At 34.8% G+C, this 19,541-nt stretch overlaps 1 long non-coding RNA gene across 1 annotated transcript in view; it reads left to right on the forward strand.

The window, feature by feature from the left end:
• The first annotated feature begins 544 nt into the window (after positions 1-544).
• The window catches only part of LOC135119055 (uncharacterized), a 52,199-nt gene continuing 33,202 nt past the window's right edge, over positions 545-19,541 (forward strand). Inside the window, exons 1-2 of the long non-coding RNA XR_010277952.1 lie at positions 545-729; positions 17,387-17,413. This is a non-coding gene — a long non-coding RNA (uncharacterized LOC135119055). The remainder of the gene's footprint in view (positions 730-17,386; positions 17,414-19,541) is intronic.

The following is a 19,541-nucleotide window of genomic DNA, read 5'->3' on the forward strand; positions in this document are numbered from 1 at the left end:
TTCTTTCTTATTAGATAGATAGAAAGGGTTAAAGCTATAGGTATACCAAAAGAAACAAATTGCTTAATTTAAAGTATTAAGTCCTTAGATCTTCGGAGAGCATAATTTTTTGAAATATCTTAGACCTATCTACTTATTTATTTTCTTTCGACAAAATCGGCGAAGGCTCAGCCGATTTTGGTGAAATCTACATTGAATATAGGTAGCTTTGTCTGCTCATTATTTAAAAAAAATGAAATCCATTTGCTTTTAAAAAATTGCAAAATATTTTTTGCTTTTAAGCCCTTATGCAAAACGCAGCTCAAATTTTTCGCCAACTATTTCCAAAATATAGTTCTAACCACGTTTTGAAAGCCCATGTGCTTTCTGCAGTCCCCTCAAAAAACTGTAAAGTCGTGATCATAAAAATTCGTTCGCATATCGTTGTTGCTATGGTAAAATTGCAAGATGCAGTATGCTTGCTTTCACGACGCGTCGGGGCTCGCGTGTGTGGGTGCGGCCTTTGCTTGTGTGCGTGCGCCCTGCCGATGCAAGCCCTCAGTAGTTATCATTGCACCACAGTGCAACGTCGTGTCGCCCAAATAACCTTTAAAATCTAATTTTTTAACACAATTTTTGACTTTTAGTGGTATTTAAAGTACTTAAAATGTATTCTGTTATGTTTTTGTCAAGGATTACAGTTTTTTTTCGTATCACTTTCTTTGTTTGACGCCATATTGGATCCGCGAGGTGAGTAGCTTTCTATTCTATATTTGAAATTTCTTTTCAAGTTGAACATTCTGTAATGAAATCTCCTTGAACTTTGTTATAACATTAAAAACTCCTTCGTATTACATATTTCCGTGTTGCAAGTTAAAAAAAAGAATTTTCCTTAGAAATTCTGTTTTCCTTTGTGTGGTTTGGTTAGGAAATTGTACATATTTTGTATTAATTATTAAGTTCTATATCAAAATTACTTTCCCGATCAATACGTATCGTCAGATGCGCAGACTATATGTCACAAAACTTCCGCGTCTTAGAAATTATCTTATAGAAAAGAAAAATTAATCAATAAATTGGTAATAATTGTGCTAATTGGTAGAAATTGTTGGTAATATTGTTAGTTTGAGCGGGAATATTGTCTTAGTTGAGTATATTACGTCATGTTCTTAGGCCGGGTAGCCATTTTGGAAAATGGGCGTCCCCACCCTTAGGTTTCGATCGGGACAAAGACGCCCATATAGCGTCGGGATTTCAGGAACTTGAAGAGATTGAATACAAAATTATTTCAATAGTTTTGATATCTTAGTACAATTTTGATCTGGGAAAGTCTTTGGGAACATACTTAATGTTTGTCAAAAACGAGTTATTTCGATACTTCATAATAGGTAAGACTTGTTTAATTGAACAATATTCTTTAATAAAGTCAATATCTTATTAGTAGTTTTGGGTAAGTCGATTGAGGAGGTCTGGCAGTCGCTCCTTGTAAAGCACTGGTACTCAGCTGCATCCAGTTCTTTAGACTGGAAGCTGACTGCAACATAGTTGGATAAGCAAGGCAGAAGATGATGATTAAGTATTGAAATCATCATTCAAATAAGAAAATTATAAAATCCTTACATACCATTTCTAAATACGAAAGTAACTCCGCCTATCTGGCTTTCACGCCAAAACTAGTAAACCGATTCAAATGAAATTAGGCACACAGGCAGTCTAAAGTCCGAGAAAGGACATAGGCTACTTTTTGCCCAGTTGCTCAAAGCTGGACATGGGTGAAATTACGGAAAACAGCTAGTATATAAATCGCAACATAGTTTTTAAATAGGCCTTTACAGGCTCTTATGAAACGTCACACTATTTGCACGGTTCCAAAAAGTTGGTCTCATGGAGAAGAGCCGGCAAGAAACTCGATGGTCACTCTTTTTAAAAAGTAATAAGTATGTTCACACATTATAAATACACACAATGTTACCTAGTATGTATTACTGACTAATAAGTACTTATGTATTTTCCTCTAAATACATGACCATTTTACCGGGATCTGGTTAATTCCCAAATCCCGTGAATCAAGTCTACACTCATTTTTCCTTCAAAGAAATAACTTAAATGGAAAATCACACTAATATTATAAACGTTAACGTTTGAACTGAAAACTACTGAGCTGGTGTTGATGAAGCTTGGCAGTAATCATCATCATCATCAGCCTTTGTATCGTCCCACTGCTGGGCTGCGGCCTCATCTCACACGGAGAAGGATTGAGCATTAATCACCACGCTTGCTCAATGCGGGTCGGTGATTTCAGACTATATAGTCCAGGTTTCCTCGAGATGTTTTCCTTCGCATTTAATCAGTCATTGATGTCCAAGATATAGTCAGAAAGTACAGACATAGACAAAGACAGTAATATATAGCTTCTTATACATATATCAGAATAATATTCAGGCTACTTTTTATCCGGGTGAAGTAAGTAGTGCGTTAAACTGTAGGTCCCCGGCTGTCATTGAACATCCTTGGCAGTCGTTACGCGTAGTCAGAAGCCAGTAGGTCTGACAACCAGTCTAACCAGGGGGTATTGGGTTGCCCGGATAACTGGCTTGAGGAGGTCGAGATAGGCAGTCGCTTCTTGTAAAGCACTGGTACTCAGCTGCATCCGGTTAGACTGGAAGCCGACCCCAACATAGTTGGGAAAAGGCTAGGCAGAAGATGATAAGGGAAGTAGTGCCCTCGGGATGCGAATAAAATCACGAGTAACAGTTTCTGCAAAATAAATCGATTTACAAATAGCTCTTATTAATGTGATTTTCCTATCATTAAAAGTAAAACTTTCCGAAGTAAATAATTACTCTTAAAATGACTAATTAATTATTCGTGTGAGTCGTGCTGGCCTAGTGGGTAAAGAACCAAACTCTCAAGTAAGAGTGTGGATTCCATACGAGATCAGGCAAATACCATTACAACTTTTCTAAGTTTGTATGTACTTTCTAAATATATCTTGGACACCAATGACTGTGTTTCGGATGGCACGTTAAATTGTAGGTCCCGGCTGTCATTTGAACATCTGCGGCATCTCGGCAGTCGGTACGGGTAGTCAGAAGCCTGTAAGTCTGACACCAGTCTTACTTGGAGTAATGGGTTCCCCGAGTAACTATGTTGAGTTAGATATGCAGTCACAGCTGTGATTTAGCTTCTCTTCTTAAAGTAAAAGTCGCCAAATAAATATGTATTCTTATGGGTTTTGTACTGCAATCTTGTGTCTCAAAGAAATCTTATTCTTAAAAGTCAAATCTAGTACTTAAGAGTACGATTTTACAAGACTACAAAATTGACTTGATCTGAAAACTTGCTTCAATTTTATACTGGTTATGTTCCCAACCCTCGCTCCTAACTGCAACAACCGCGTAGTATTAAGCCAGTCATTTGACGATCGCATGCAACATGTATAAAATAATGTCAAAAAAAGGTGACATAAGGACAATAATAATAGTTGCTAGACAAATGACGATCAGTCTTTATGGATAGTAAATCTTAGGCCGATCACACTCCAGGCTACTCAAGTCTGTAATACTTGAAGATTTTAATATCTTATAGACTAGCAACCACTGTTAGTACCCTTAAAACGATCAAATAATCTTTACTTAGTATTGTAAAACTGGAGAGTTTGTTTGTTTCAACAAGCTAATCTTAGGACCTATACACTGATTTGCAAAAACTCTTTGAGTATAGGACAGCCCAAAGGTTTCTTCCAGCTGTTATTTCAAGAACATCTTTGGCAATCGTTTTTAACCTATGAGCACAGATTGAAGAGACTTTGACTTCGAAAAAGTAGTCAGAAGCCAGCAAGTCTGAACACCAGTCTTACCAATGAATATCTTGTTGGCCAGATGCGCGTGGCTCTATGTAAAATACTGGTACTCAGCTGCATCCGGTTAGACTGGAAGCCGACCCCAACATAGTTGGGAAAAGGCTCGAGAGATGATGATGGCTGGAACTCCAGTATTATACTTGTGTAAAGTTTGATGAGAGAAACAACAGGCAAAGATATGGGATAATGCAATCAATGACAGACAGGTCGGTTCATTGCTCGCGATACGGTAATCAGAGCTATATTTAGTTTTGTTATTGCAGCCCTTGATATCGAGCCAACTAACGGTGGTTTGTGGTTATAATGCTCATCATTTATGTAGTATACAGGTTCGAAACTTGACATGTAACTATTGGGAATTAAAACATCTTTGACTTTTTTACCCTAAAAGCTCCAAAATTCATCATCTGTCTAGATTTTTCCCAACTATGTTGGGGTCGGCTTCCAGTCTAACTGGATGCAGCTGAGTACCAGTGTGCCACAAGGAGCGAGTGCCTATGTGATCTCCTCAAACCAGTTACCCGGGCAACCCGTTATCCCATAGTAAGACTTGTTGTCAAATTTTCTAGCTTTCCTTAAGAACAAAAAATTAGATTTTTTGTATTTTTAACCCTAACAGCTCTGAAATTATTTCACTATAAGTGCACATACGAAAAAATATACAAAAAATACATTTCAACATGTAGCTTATCAAATACTTTTGTCCCGGAAAAATAACTCAAAAATTACTTCACACAAACTTTCATGTAAAAAAAAATAATACCAAAATCTCTTTTTTAAGTCGGTTAAGAAATAAATAAAAATATTTTTTTCATATTACTTTATTTATAACTCACAATAGATTTTGATATTTTGAACATAAACAAATAAACCTGAAAAATAAAATAAAAATAGTAATATCCCTACTCTGCTCAACTAGAAAAGATTGTGATAGGTCAGTTAGGGACAAGCCTCTCTCCCATTGGTCGGCATCTACATAGTAATAGAACATATGGTCTTAGGCCAATAGCGTGGCCCTGGGGCCCGATCTTACCTGAGTTTTTATAACTTTTTTGGGACTCTAGGTGGCTCTATGCTTTTTTGTTTTTTTTTTGGGTTTGGGGGTGTGGTTTGTAGTAGGTCAGTTATTTTTTCTTTTATTGTTACAGTATAAAAATAGCTTAACTTTTATAGAACCTTCTCATAAAAAAAAAAAACATTTTCTATTTTTTTAATTTCACACACAATTTTTTATGCAATAATATTTTTTAAATACGAAGAAGAAATATTTTTTAATACAATACAATTTTCATTTTCAGACAAGTTCCTACTTGAAACAAAATTAAGACATTTTATACAAAAACTATTCAATTATTAAATACAGATTAAAAAAAACTATGCCTCAATCTACACACATACAGATAAAACTCAAATCAAACTAACTCTTCTAAATTCTTTACCACTACTACAAAAAAAAATCAAAAAAAAAATCACCACTCCTACATTTCTCTAACATACAAAAAAAAAACCGCCGTCTCATATCCCCACTTAACCAAAATAGTTACATTAACAAAAAGATATAAAGTGTGAACACCCAAAGCCCTTCGGTCCTTCGAGTCATTGTCATTCGAACATTCGAGCCAATCAAACAGCTCATAGATCTCGCCTATCATAGACCAGTTGGAAGCAGAAGGGCCGGTTGATACAATATATTTTAGTAGGTTATTCTAACTAGTGGCATTTAGAAACCTCTTCGTGTATTAAAATAAAAAGTATGTTATAGGATAGAGCAAGAAATGGGCTATCTATCAGTGAAAGAATTTTTCAAATTGCACTAGTAGTTTTTAAGATAAGGGCGTTTAAAGAAAACTCTAGCTAAGTAATTTGGTAACTATTTACGTAAGTATTTTAAAAAAAGATCATTAAAATATTCGTAAGCATATAGGATTTTCAGATTATTCTTTTGAATTTTTTATAAATCACTTGTTTAGCCCGTTGACAAAAAAAAAATAGTTACATTAACAAAAAGATATAAAGTGTTAACACCCAAAGCCCTTCGGTCCTTCGAGTCATTGTCATTCGAACATTCGAGCCAATCACACAGCTCATAGCTCTCGTCTATCATAGACCAGTTGTAAGCAGAAGGGCCAGTTGATAGAATATATTTTAGTAGGTTATTCTAACTAGTGGCATTCAGAAACCTCTTCGTGTATTAAGGTGAAATGTATGTTATAGGATAGAGCAAAAAATGGGGTTTCTAACAGTGAAAGAATTTTTCAAATCGATCCAGTAGTTTTTAAGATAAGTGCGTTTAAAAAAAACTTCAGCGTAGTAATTTGGCAACTATTTACTAAGTATTTTTAAAAAAAATCGTAAGCATAAAGATTAATCTTTCATCATATTTTCAGATTAATCTTTTGATTTTTTTATATAAACTACTTATTAAGCATGTTGACAGGAATTTAAATAGTAACATTACCAAAAATATATAAAGTGTTAACACCCAAAGCCCTTCGGTCCTTCGAGTCATTGTCATTCGAACATTCGAGCCAATCAGACAGCTCATAGATCTCGCCTATCATAGACCAGTTGCAAGTAGAAGGGCCAGTTGATACAATTTATTTTAGTAGGTTATTCTAACTAGTGGCATTTAGAAACCTCTAAGTGTATTAAGGTAAAAAGTATGTTGTATGATAGAGCAAAGAATGAGCTATCTAACAGTGAAAGAATTTTTCAAATCGGTCGGTTAGTTTTTGAGATTTGCGTGTTTAAAAAAAACATCAGCGTAGTAATTTGGCAACTATTTACTTAAGTATTTTGAAAATATATATATATTCGTAAACATAAAGTATTTTGATATAATTCTTTTGCATTTAAGCCTGTTGGCAAGAATTTAAATAGTAACATTAACAAAAATATATAAAGTGTTAACACCCAAAGCCCTTCGGTCCTTCGAGTCATTGTCATTCGAACATTCGAGCCAATCAGACAGCTCATAGATCTCGCCTATCATAGACCAGGTGGAAGCAGAAGGGCCAGTTGATACAATATTTTTAACTAGTTTTTTCACACGCGGCATTTAGAAACCTCTAAGTGTATTAAGGTAAAAAGTATGTTATAAGATAGAGCAAAAAATGTGCTTTCTAACAGTGAAAGAATTTTTCAAATCGATCCAGTAGTTTTTAAGATTAGCGCGTTTAAAAAAAAAATCTGCTTATTAGTAATTTGGCAACTATTTACTTAAGTATTTTGACAAAATAACATCAAAATAAGTATTTTCAGATTCTCTACTTAATACATCACTTGTTAAGCCTGTTGGCAATAATTTAAATAGTTACATTAACAAAAAGATATAAAGTGTGAACACCCAAAGCCCTTCGGTCCTTCGAGTCATTGTCATTCGAACATTCGAGCCAATCAGACAGCTCATAGATCTCGCCTAGCATAGACCAGTTGGAAGCAGAAGGGCTAGTGGGCACAATATATTTTAGTAGGTTATTCTAACCCGCGGCATTTAAAAACCTCTTCGTGTATTAAGGTAAAAAGTATGTTACAGGATAGAGCATGAAATGAGCTATCTGACAGTGAAAGAATGTTTTCAATCGGGCTAGTAGTTTTTAAGATTTGCGTGTTTGAAAAAAAACTTCAGCTAAGTAAGTTGGCAACTATATTTATAATTACTAAGTGTTTTGAAAAAATAACAAAAATATTCGTGAACATATAGTATTTTGATATAAATCTTTTGCATTTAAGTCTGTTGGCAAACATTTAAATAGTTACATTAACAAAAATATATAAAGTGTTAACACCCAAAGCCCTTCGGTCCTTCGAGTCATTGTCATTCGAACATTCGAGCCAATCAGACAAGCTCATAGATCTCGCCTATCATAGACCAGTTGTAAGCAGAAGGGACAGTTGATACAATATATTTTAGTAGGTTATTCTAAGCCGCGGCATTTAGAAACCTCTTCGCGCATTAAGGTAAAAAGTATGTTACAGGATAGAGCAAGAAATGGGCTATCTAACAGTGAAAAAAATTTCGAAATCGGATTAGTAGTTACTTAGATAAAGACGTTTAAAAAAAACTTTAGTTTATTAGTAATTTGGCAACTATTTACTAAGTATTTTTTTTTTAAATCGTAAGCATAAATTATTTTCAGATTATTCTTTTGCATTTTTTTTATAACTCACTTATACAGCCTGTTGGCAAACATTTACATAGTTACATTAACAAATAGATATAAAGTGTTAACACCCAAAGCCCTTCGGTCCTTCGAGTCATTGTCATTCAAACATTCGGGCCAATCAGACAACTCATAGATCTAGCCTATCATAGACAAGTTGGAAGCAGAAGGGCCTCTGTCTGCTGTATCTTTAAAAACTTCTTCGTGAATAGAGGCATGAAGTAGGCTATATGCTTAATTGATAAATGGGGATAAATGGGAAAACGCATCAGCTTTGTGATGTTAGTATAGTAGATCTTTAAAAAAAAATTGACTGTTAACAGTGGTATTCTTTCTAAAATGATATTGTAATCAATGTACCTATCTCGATCTTTAATTCAAAATTTTAGTTGCCAAGACAACATAAACAAACCAGTACATAAGTAGTGTATAATACACTTGCTTTTACTACACTATAACGTTACTGACGAAACTACAACTCTTGCAATACTCTTGCATTTAGAAATGAGAAAAAGCCTATTGGCAAAAATTTTAAATATACGAAATTATCAGTCAGAAATGTGGTTCCATAAGGCTTGAACACACTAAAGTTTTATCGACTATGCATCGTTTACGTTCGCTAAAAATATAAGAATATGTAACAAACAAAATGATTTTCAAAAGTACCAGTGTTAGTTTTGAAAACACATTTTTTATTTCATTAGAGAATTCTTACTAACAAAAAAGTCTTATCACGCGCTCTATCAACTGTCCCTTCTGCCGTTCACTTACTCTTGACTCTATGATGCAGCCGATGCGTCGAAGGGCTCAACCAATGGGAGGGCCGGACGCCCTAGCCGTACTATTGTTGAGACTCGGCCCTTTGGGGCACGCCACTGGCGAGCAAGCGGACGTTTCATTTTATTAACTTGATTTTTTTCTTTTTTTTTTTTTGCTTCGGAATCTTTTTTATTTATTTTCCTTGCGTATTTTAACTTGAATCATACAAGATTATTAATATGATGAAATAAAACTGCGATAATACCCACTATTCAAAAGGAGTGAAAATGGAGTTTCTTACCCGTTATTCTCCATAGTAAGCTACTTTTGGAATGTGCAATAGAATCAAACTTATTTTTTATTTTTGACGTTCATAAGGACTTGTAAAGGCCTAAAATAAACTGATTTGACTTTGAATTAATGTATTGCAGGATTTTTTTATTTAATTCTTTAATTTATACAAAACTGTACTGTTTTTGATCGATACCTACTTAAAAGTTATATTTCCTGTTGTAAATTATTGTACAGATAACCTACTGAAAAAATTAAAATATATTTATTGACACGATATTTTTAGGTATTGCCAGACAAAAATAAAATGATAGGTAAATAAAAATAACAATAGGTACACAAATATCTAATTAAGCAACTATTTATCCATATTTGTGTGAATGGAGGTATTTTGTATTATAACGTATTAACAATTAATTGACCTATATTTTTTTATATGTAGAGGAAGGAAAAATTTAACCATGGCTTAATTATGTAGATAACTATTTTAAAATAGTATTTTAACTATTTATACGAAAGACGAAAATAACGTGAATGTTAGGTACAATATTAATTGCTGTCGTTTGAACCTCTCTGGCAGTCGTTACGTGTAGTCAAAAGCCAGAGAGACTATCAGTCTTACCAACGGGTATTGGGTTGCCCGGTTAACTGGGTTGAGGAGGTCAGATAGGCAGTCGCTCCTTGTGACACACTGGTACTCAGCTACGTTCAGTTACACTGGAAGCCGATCCCAGCATAGTTGGGAATAGATTAGGCAGACAATATTGTGCTGGGGAGTTTTTTCCACCACTTCTTCTTCCCACCAAAAACATAGGAAGTGGTGAAGAGTGTATGTTTTGGGGGCTGTCTTTTGTAAATTTTCGACGTTCAAAAAGTGCTGTTTTGCAGCCAAGTTTGAATAGGTAAATGGTTGTGACTTCGTAAGTTAGGCAAAACTAACATTATAAATGCTACATAAAATACAGCTAAAAGTTAGTTAAAAATCCCCACTTTTACGCACTTGCGTAAATAGTAAAAATGCAAAAAAAACAAGATGGCGCGTGACCACACCCAGTTACAAAACGCATTGCCTTGAGACTGATGCAACGGTTTTAATACTCGTACGAGCTTTTATATAAATTGCACGATTTTCTGCAGAGGGGTAATGCTTAATTACTGAGTAATAAAGTTATTATCTATACTTAATATAATGAAGAGGAAATATTGTTTTGTTTGTTTGTATTCAAGGCAAAATTAGGCAACCGATTTGAAAAAATCTTTCTTTGTTTTACTCTTCCCGAGTAACATAGGCTATACGGGCTAGTAGCCAATTAGGTATGTATGAAAACATATATTCTGTTTTAATTAGTTTGTTTGGAGATAAAGCTGTATTTTTCGTTTACCAAAATAAAAAGTACATAAAAGTACCTACGTGTATCATATTTTTTAGAAAATCCTCCCTTATGGGAGAAATTATCTCAATATAGCAAAGAATATTTCCAGAGATAGTTCCTACATATATAGTATTTTGCGGCAGGTTTTAGATCTGCAAGACATTAGTAGGCCAAAGAGGCGTCGCTATGTCGGGACCACACCCAGTTAGGAAACGCATTGCCTTGAGATGTTCGACTGATGCAACGAATCGCTTCATATACATACATACACCTCTCGGGTCTTTTCCCAACTATTGGGGTCTTAACAGCACAACTAAACAAAACAGTACTTTTCGAACGTCAGACATAAGATAGCCCCCAAAACGCCCACCCTTCACCACTTCCTATGTGTTTTTCTTGGGAAGAAGAAGTATGTTGGGGTTGGCTTCCAGTCTAACTGCATGCAGCTGAGTACCGGTGTGCCACTTGGAGCGACTGCTTGTCTGACCTCCTCAACCCAGTTACCCCTTGGTAAGACTGGTGTCAGACTTACTGGCTTACGAGTAGTCAGCAGAAAGAAACATTTATTTGCAATGAATATAGGTGGTACCAGTTTTTACAGAGGTTAAGAGTTCTAGCTATATTCTGCCCAACTTGGTATGCATATACTTTTACTTACATAATAATTTAATTTTTTTTTTTAATTTACTAGTACTCGTAAGATATTAGCTAGTAGGCCAAATAGGCGTCGAGATGTCGGGACCACACCCAGTTAGGAAACGCATTGCCTTGAGATGTTCGACTGATGCAATGAATATACACAAGAATTTAATTTTATATATTTTTAATGAATACATTTTACAGTTACTATGAAGAGATTTTTGTCTTTATTTTAATTACCTATTTACTGGTGAATTGGTGACTTGTTGTAAAACACTGGTACTTACTCAGCTACATCCAATTAGACTGAAAGCCGACCCCAACATAGTTGGGAAAAGGGCTCGGATGATGATGGAGCACAGATGACTAAATAGTTACTAGAAATAGCTTTCCTATAAGTTTCCACCTGCGTCCCAACCAAGGGAACTATTTTCCACAGCCATATAAAAACTGGACAATATCTCAAATCTGTTCAGTAAATTTTTCATGAAAACGCGTCAGACAGACCTAACTTATGCATTTTTAATACTTAGTACTAAAGGTTTCAAAGTTCAATTTCATTTTGAATTTTGGAATTAACGTAGTATTATAGTGAAATCCTTTTGTCCATCAAGATTCAGATTATATTTCCCTAAGAAAAACTTCATCACAATTTTAACTGGTTGGACAAAGAGATAAATAACTTTAACCTTAACAGTTAACTCAACTAAGTAGACAATCTCAGCAAGTATATAATTAATGTTTATAATGCAGTTAGTCATCTGTAATGACCCAGCGTTGACTTTCTAGAAATGATAAGTAGGCTAGTTTATTCTTATTAAGCTACGTACTAGAAAGTGTAATGAGCTGGTTGGAGAAATGTCAAAGGTTCTAAAATTAACCTTGAAATTAGATAAAATGGCAATTACAACTGACATTATTACATTTTAATTAAAAACTACTCTAGTGAAAACACCTAAAACTAAAAAACTTCAAAAGTTTGTCCCAATCGCTGTCGACTGGGAGCATACCCAAGAGGCTGGCAGCATTACCTCGTTAGAACGCCATATTAATCCTTTGTCCGAAGTAGTAGCCAGCCTTTTGGTCATGAGAAATGTGTACATTTTGACTGTTTTTTGATGTCAGTTGACAGTTGCTGTCAGTCAGTACAAACGACTGTATTTTCTCTTGAAAACTGACAGACATTCGGTACAGAGAGATCATAGAGATGAGAGAGTTTGTTAGACTTCTGACTACCCGTAACGACTGCCAAAGATGTTCAATGAAAGACCTATTAAGACCTGTAAAATCAATAAAAAACATTAATAGCTTTAAAGTGCCTGAAAGATTACGGAGAGTAAAGAAAAGTGCTGGAAGTCTTACTCTATATCGAGGAAGAGCCATATTTCAATGAATTAATTACCAAAGCAAGATAATACAGAGGTCTGAGATCAGTGAAAACATAAAAAAAAACGTAAAGTAAATATAGATAGAGATTAGATACTTAGAGATCAACGTCATGTTTCTTGATTTTAGGTAACAAAATGGCACCTACTTATTTCCAATGAGGAACAATTTTCAATAAATACCTGAACTACATAGAATACAGTTTAAATGCCCCAATTATTGACCATTTTCCTCAACTTTCACCGCACCGATTGATTCAAAAAAATTTACGAAACAAGAAAAATTTTCAATCACATTTTTTCTCAAAAAATCTGACACCGATTTTCACCACAAAAAAAAATTCTCCACACTATGTAAATTAATAAATCATATAGTAAGCGTTGCAAGGTCATAATTTCCAAAACTAAGCTGAGTGGCAGCGCGAGCGCACAAGGCCGCGTGACGTAGCAAGATGGCCGCCGTGTAATACAGAGTTCGTTCATCTGCACTCACACAAGCGCATGGTGTTACTCACGGGCGACAGGTCGCGGACACGAGGATCGGTAGAATTGCAGAATACTGTTTAGAGTTCATTTTACTGATGCCTCCTCATCGAAGTCAAAGTTAAAGTCAAATGTTGAACACTATTGGAGTCATACTCCTTCTCATCAAAGTCAAAGTTAAAGTCAAATGTTTACACTGTTTAATCTTTAATTTATTGTAAATACATTCCCTCTCATCAAATTCAAAGGTTTTTATTTCAAATAGGCTTTTGCAAATTAAAGAGAAGGTGAAGGTTGTGACGTATAAGAAAGTTCAGGGGTTGGCGCTGTACAGGAGTCAATGGATGGAGCTGCACCGACAAGAGCTGGGCTCTTAAATTAAAGAAGAAGGCCTTTGCACGGTCTTATGAAAAGTCACACTAGGTGCACGGTTCCAAAAAGTTAGTCTAATCGAAGGAATCGGCAAGAAACTCTATGGACACTCAATTTTAAGAGACATCGTCATGTCTTTTTGTAATCTAAACTTACATAAAAAAGATGAAACATTTTTTGTACAACCTAAAGGCTTAGGAACTATAGAACCGATTTGAAAAATTCTTTCACTGTTGGAAAGCTACACTCTTCCCAAGTAACATAGGCTATATTTTATCCCGGTACAGGCAATAGTTTCCACGGAAAAACAGCTATGTGAAAAAAATCTAACGAAATTAAAAACCCGAGTTTGTACCTATGTATGGATGTTTGTTCTTCTTTCACATAAAAGCTACTGGATGGATTTTGATGAAACTTGACTATAATATGGCCAATATATTAACATAGCATTTAGGTTACTTTTTATCAGTATACCAGAACTACTTTATTGAGAAAAGTGGGTGAAAACTACTGGCAGAAGACAGTATCTTCAATTTTTTAAACAATTCAGTTTGGGGTAGTATATGCTTATTAAAATACCTAAGAAAGGGCCTCATACTATACATACTTAACAACTAAAGTAAATGATGAAACATAAACGTACATTATCTGTAGTGTTATCTACACTGGTTGACAAAGAAAGGGTCGTTGTTTGTTTAGCAACCTGCTACTATAGTATGGCCGCTAGTGTAAACATTACGAATCGTTTATTGGAGTGAGACAGAAAGGCTAGTTATGCAAAGTTATGTTCTTTCAATTCTTTTGTTATGTAGGCTTTTTCTGAAGATTGATTTGTATATTCTTTATTATGTATACTAGTTTAAATTACAAAACAAAGACGGTAAATGTTTAAAAAAGTAGGTTGCACAATGGGTGTCACTAAAAGCATCTCTTACCGAAGTATAAAGAGACGAAAGCTGTAGAGACTCAGAAGGATTAAAATTGTACCTTTAAGGAACCCGTCCTCAGAGGGAAAATGGGACCTTATTTCTAAGAATTTGCTCTTAGTCCATCACCAAGTTGCATCTCATGAACCGTGATAATTAGGCAGTTAGAATTTTCTCAGATGAACGTATAACAATTTTGAGGGTTCCCATACAACAGGTAAAACGTCCTATAAAAAGAAATAAGTAATTCAATTTGCTTACAGGTGGTTCAAAGTCAAAAAGGTTTTATTTCAAATAGGCCTTTTGCAGGCTCTTATGAAATGTAACACTAGTTGCACGGTTCCAAAAAGTTATTCTCATGGAAAAGAGCCGGCAAGAAATTCCAGACACTCTTTTTAAGAAAATAATATGTTCAAATTCAAGTCAAAGTATTTATTTGCACATGAATACAGTAGGTTCATAAGGTGTTCAGAAAAAATCTTAAAAAGATTTGGGTTATTTTTGGACATAAACGTCATAGAACAAATGTCAAACGTAATCGTTCGTAAGCGAAACGAATCGTCTCTCGTTTACAGAAACCAGGCGTAAGTAGTATTTTCAAGCAAGCAACACTTTTCAATTCAGTCATAAATCAGCTATCATGTTTACATAACACATCATCAAAAACAAGTGACATTCTTTCAGTATCGTCTTACAGCAGTTTTTTTCTAACGTAAGCATTGTATATTTGTTTACACGAACCAATCTCAGGAACTGCTGATCCCATTGTGGTGGAAACCTTGACATTGAACGGATGTTTTTGTAAAGATAAGCTGTTACTTTGTAGGTAATTTGTAAGAGTTTAATATTGATATGAAGATGCTTGATCTTTTATTTGTTGTTGGGTAATTATAATAATTTTAGACTAGTTGGATCACGTGGTTTTACTCGCGTCTTGACTGAACTTTCTGCATCTCATCCTCCGAGCCTTTTTCCCAACTAGGTATGTTGGGGTCGGCTTCCAGACTAATCGGATGCAGCTGAGTACAAGCGCTTTACAAGGAGCGACTACTCTATCTGATCTCCTCAACTCAGTTACCCGGGCAACTCAATACCTCTTGGTTAGACTGGCGTCAGTCTTACTGGCTTCTGACTACCCGTAACGACTGCAAAGGATGTACACTTCGACTGAACTTTCTGCATATAGATAAAAAAATTATTGTACCTATCTCCATACAAAATTTCATCTCACTTGTTTCAATCATTTTCCGTGTTTCGGAAAGGACGATAAACTGTAGGTCCCGATAGTCAATTGAACATCTTTGGCAGTCATTACGGGTAGTCAGAAGCCAGTAAGTCTGACACCAGTCTATTAGGTTGTCCGGGTAACTGGGTTGAGGAGATCAGATAGGCAGTCGCTCCTTGTGGCACACTGGTACTCAGGTGCATTCAGTTAGACTGGAAGCCGACACCAACATAGTTGGGAAAAGGCTCGGCAGATGATGATTCAATTATTTTTTTATTCTAAAAAACTACTTTTAAGGTGCGTACAGTTTATATGCTATTAAGTTTTTTCGTAGTTTCATCCACGTTCAGTATCAAACACCTGTTTCGAATCCAATACTTAAGTTATAGAAATACATTGTTATAGTCTAGCCAAATTTGGCAAAAGCAAAAAAAAACATACCTACCAAAAAGAATGGCTTCAAAATAAAGATTCATTGTCATGAGTTCTAAAACAGTTTTTTCTTTCCAAGAAAACATTTTATATTGCTTCATCATTTTTTGTATTTACTTCAAAAATTTGTAGTTTTGTTGTGGTTTCACCCGCGTCCCGTGGTAAGTACTGCCCGTACTGGGATAAAATAAAGCATATGTTACTCGGGAAAAGTGTAGCTTTTTAGCAGTGAAATAATTTTTTAAATCGATTCAGTAGTTTCGGAGCCTTTAGTCTACAAACAAACAAAAAAAAGTTTCCTCTCTATTATATTGTACATAAAAAAACAGATATTAAAATTCCAAAAATAGCAAAACATTATTAATAAACAAAAACCAAAAAACAGACAACAAAAATCAGACCAAACAGACAGACTCTCAAATTTACATACAACAGTCGTACAGAAAAAAAAATAACAAAAATAAAAATGAAAAATGTCTGATGTCCGATTCGCTACCGAGCATCATAGATACAGGGCGTGTAGGGCCTATACTAAGGGGACTGCTATCTCCCTCTTACACATAGCTCCGTCTCACTCCCACATAGGCACACATTTTTGACAGACGCTCAGAACCAAAGGGTGGGGTGAATTTTTTTAGTCTCACATCTATGGGGTGAATTTTTTTCAAAACGTAATTTACCACGGGGTGAGTTTTTCGAGTTTTTTTATGTCTGAGAATCGAGTGTGTGTATGTTTTTTTTTTTGTAATTTTGTGATTGGTTCCTTTGCTGGGCTTGTAGCGTTTTGTACTTTTTTAATTAAATAAAGGGCTCGTTATGTTCGCAATCTCCAATTATGGGACTGTTTGATCAAAAGAGATGGTAAAAGTCGTTATTTGTTCAAGGTCATAATTTAAATAAAAATTGTGTTTTTATTTTCATGTAGGTAATATTGTGACAAATATTTTTTTAAATCAATAATTGCCATCACTAAAATAGAGTTTAGACTACATATAGGATTAGTCCAGAGTACGATAAAAAGTTTTTTTTCTTGAAAAGTTGTAACAAAGGTACCGTAAATAAAAGTAGGTAAGTTTACCCAACAAAAACAAAGCATCTTTAAATAATGTTATTTTCATTTATAAAGATTTGTTCGGAAATGTATTTTTCGTTTTTAAGCAAAATAAATCAATAGCTTGATGAAAAATATCTGTGTGACGTCAATCAGTTAGTATTTTCATACATATTGCATAGAAAAGTCATCGTTTTGACAGTTCTTTGAAAGTATTGAATTATTAGTTACCTATTAGGTATTACTTATGAAATGTCGTATTGTTACATAACAAAGTCTGACTACTTTGAGGAAGTCATATAGGCAGTCGCTTCATGTACCTAAATTATTAGTATTCAGCTGTAAAATAATCCAATATGTACCGTCGTTTACAATAATTACAAAATATTTTTGCAATTTTTTGTGAAATAATCAATTTTATTGATGTTTTTTTTTCTTAATTTCAGATGATACTAAGGAAAGCTGAATTTCAAGTAAGTTAGATAGTTTTATTACCTACCTACTATTAAATAAACTTTTTTACAGATTACTAATTGTTACGACGGATTAATACGAGCACTTATATATTTTTTTTATTATTATACCTAAGTAGATGTTAGTTTTCGTTCACGACTTCGTCACCGTCCCAAGGGCTAACTGCGTCCCGTATCTAAATAAAAAATAGCCTATCTCCCTTTTCGGGCTATCACCTATCACTAAATTTCATCTCAATCTGTTCAGCTGTGTTATAACATCAAAGGACAAAGAAACTCACTTTTGCATTAAATATTAGGAAGTAAGGATAAGAGCATTATTTTTCAAAAAAATATTGTACCGGTAAAACAAGGAGCGAGTGCCTATCGGACTTCTCAGCCCAGATACCCGGACTACCCAAGGTAAGACTAGTCGTCAGACTTACTGGCTTCAGACTACTCGTAACGACTGCCAAGGATGTTCAAATGACAGCCGGGACCTACAGTTTGTAGGGTTACATGGAAATGAGTCATCATCCTCCGAGCCTTTTTCCCAAACTATGTTGGGGTCGGCTTCCAGTCTAACCGGATGTAGCTGAGTACTAGTGCTTTACAAGGAGCGACTGCCCTGCCTGACCTCCTCAACCCAGTTACCCGGGCAACCCAATACCCCTTGGTTAGACTGGTGTCAGACTTACTGGCTTCTGACTACCCGTAACGACTGCCAAGGATGTTCTATGACAGCCGGGACCTACAGTTTAACGTGCCATCCGAAACACAGTCATTGGTGTCTAAGATATACTTAGAAAGTACATACAAACTCAGAAAAGTTGCATTGGTACTTGCCTGACCTGGAATCGAACCCGCGCCCTCATACTCGAGAGGTTGGTTCTTTGCCCACTAGGCCACCACGACATGGTTACATGGAAATGAGTATTAAACATTATAAAATGACCTTGAGTTTAATCTGAACGACTCAGATTATAGAACAGGTTTTGAGATTGGATACAAGTGATATTTTTAACTTCCAGGATGTCTCTTTAATTAGCAGCAACTATTTAACGGTAGGTACTATAATTATTGGTGTTTTTTTAATTAAAAATGGTTATAAAGCACTGCACATATTGGTAAAACTTTTATTTAGAACTGACCACAGTACCTAGTCCTATTTACTTTATTCCATACATATTGTATTTTTTTTTAATTCAACGTTAAAAAAGGGTAATTTTTGGGAATTATGAATGGCTTATGTTTAACTGATCACCAGAAATAGTAACAAATAGCAGACAAAAATAGTAAATGATCACCAAAATGAAACTCGCATTTTAATGTAAAATGATAACCAAAGTTTTAACACTTCGCTATCCTATTTAAGTGAAATTACTCCAAAATAAATCATGCGCAAGCCAAAAATAGTAAATGATCACCAAAATTAAACCACCATTTTAAAGTAAAATGATAACCAAAGTTTTTACATTCTGCTATCCTATTTAAGCAAAATGAGTCCAAATAAATCATTGTTATCCCAAAAGTAGTAAATGATCACCAAAAGTAGTGAATGATCATCAAAATTATACCAGCGTTTTAATATAAAATGATAATCAAAGTTTTTACATCTTGCTATCCTGTTTAAGTAAACTGACTCCAAAAAAATCAGTTCGGCCTGATACAATAAATGTAATAACATTATGGGGACCCTTTTCCTGCACTAGGGTGGAAAATTGTCTACTGCATGCCTCTAAACAGTGCGATAAGAGTGTGTTTTCGAGGGAGTGTATTGAGAAACACATTCTTCTTCTTCTTTCTCCTGCCCTGTTCCCAATTTTACTTGGGGTCGGCGCAATATGTCATTTTCTTCCATTTTCCCCTGTCACTCGTCATACTGACACTCACGCATGCATTGCAAGCCGGACACATAACTTAATAAGGCATCATAATACTTTATTTGATAATAAGCCTACATTTTATGGCAATCACAGTGACTTATTTAGGCAAAAATAATACATTAATTTGGTCGTCAAGAGTTGGTGATCATTTACTAAATTTGGTGGTCGAATACAATTTAAAGTGAAGTCGTGACTAAAATAGCTGGTACTATTACATTTTTAGACTTTATTTTTCTGGTGTTCAGTAGATTTTTCTGGTTGCA

Source organism: Helicoverpa armigera, chromosome 29 (assembly GCF_030705265.1).
Source record: "Helicoverpa armigera isolate CAAS_96S chromosome 29, ASM3070526v1, whole genome shotgun sequence".
NCBI classification, from domain to species: Eukaryota; Metazoa; Arthropoda; class Insecta; order Lepidoptera; family Noctuidae; genus Helicoverpa; species Helicoverpa armigera.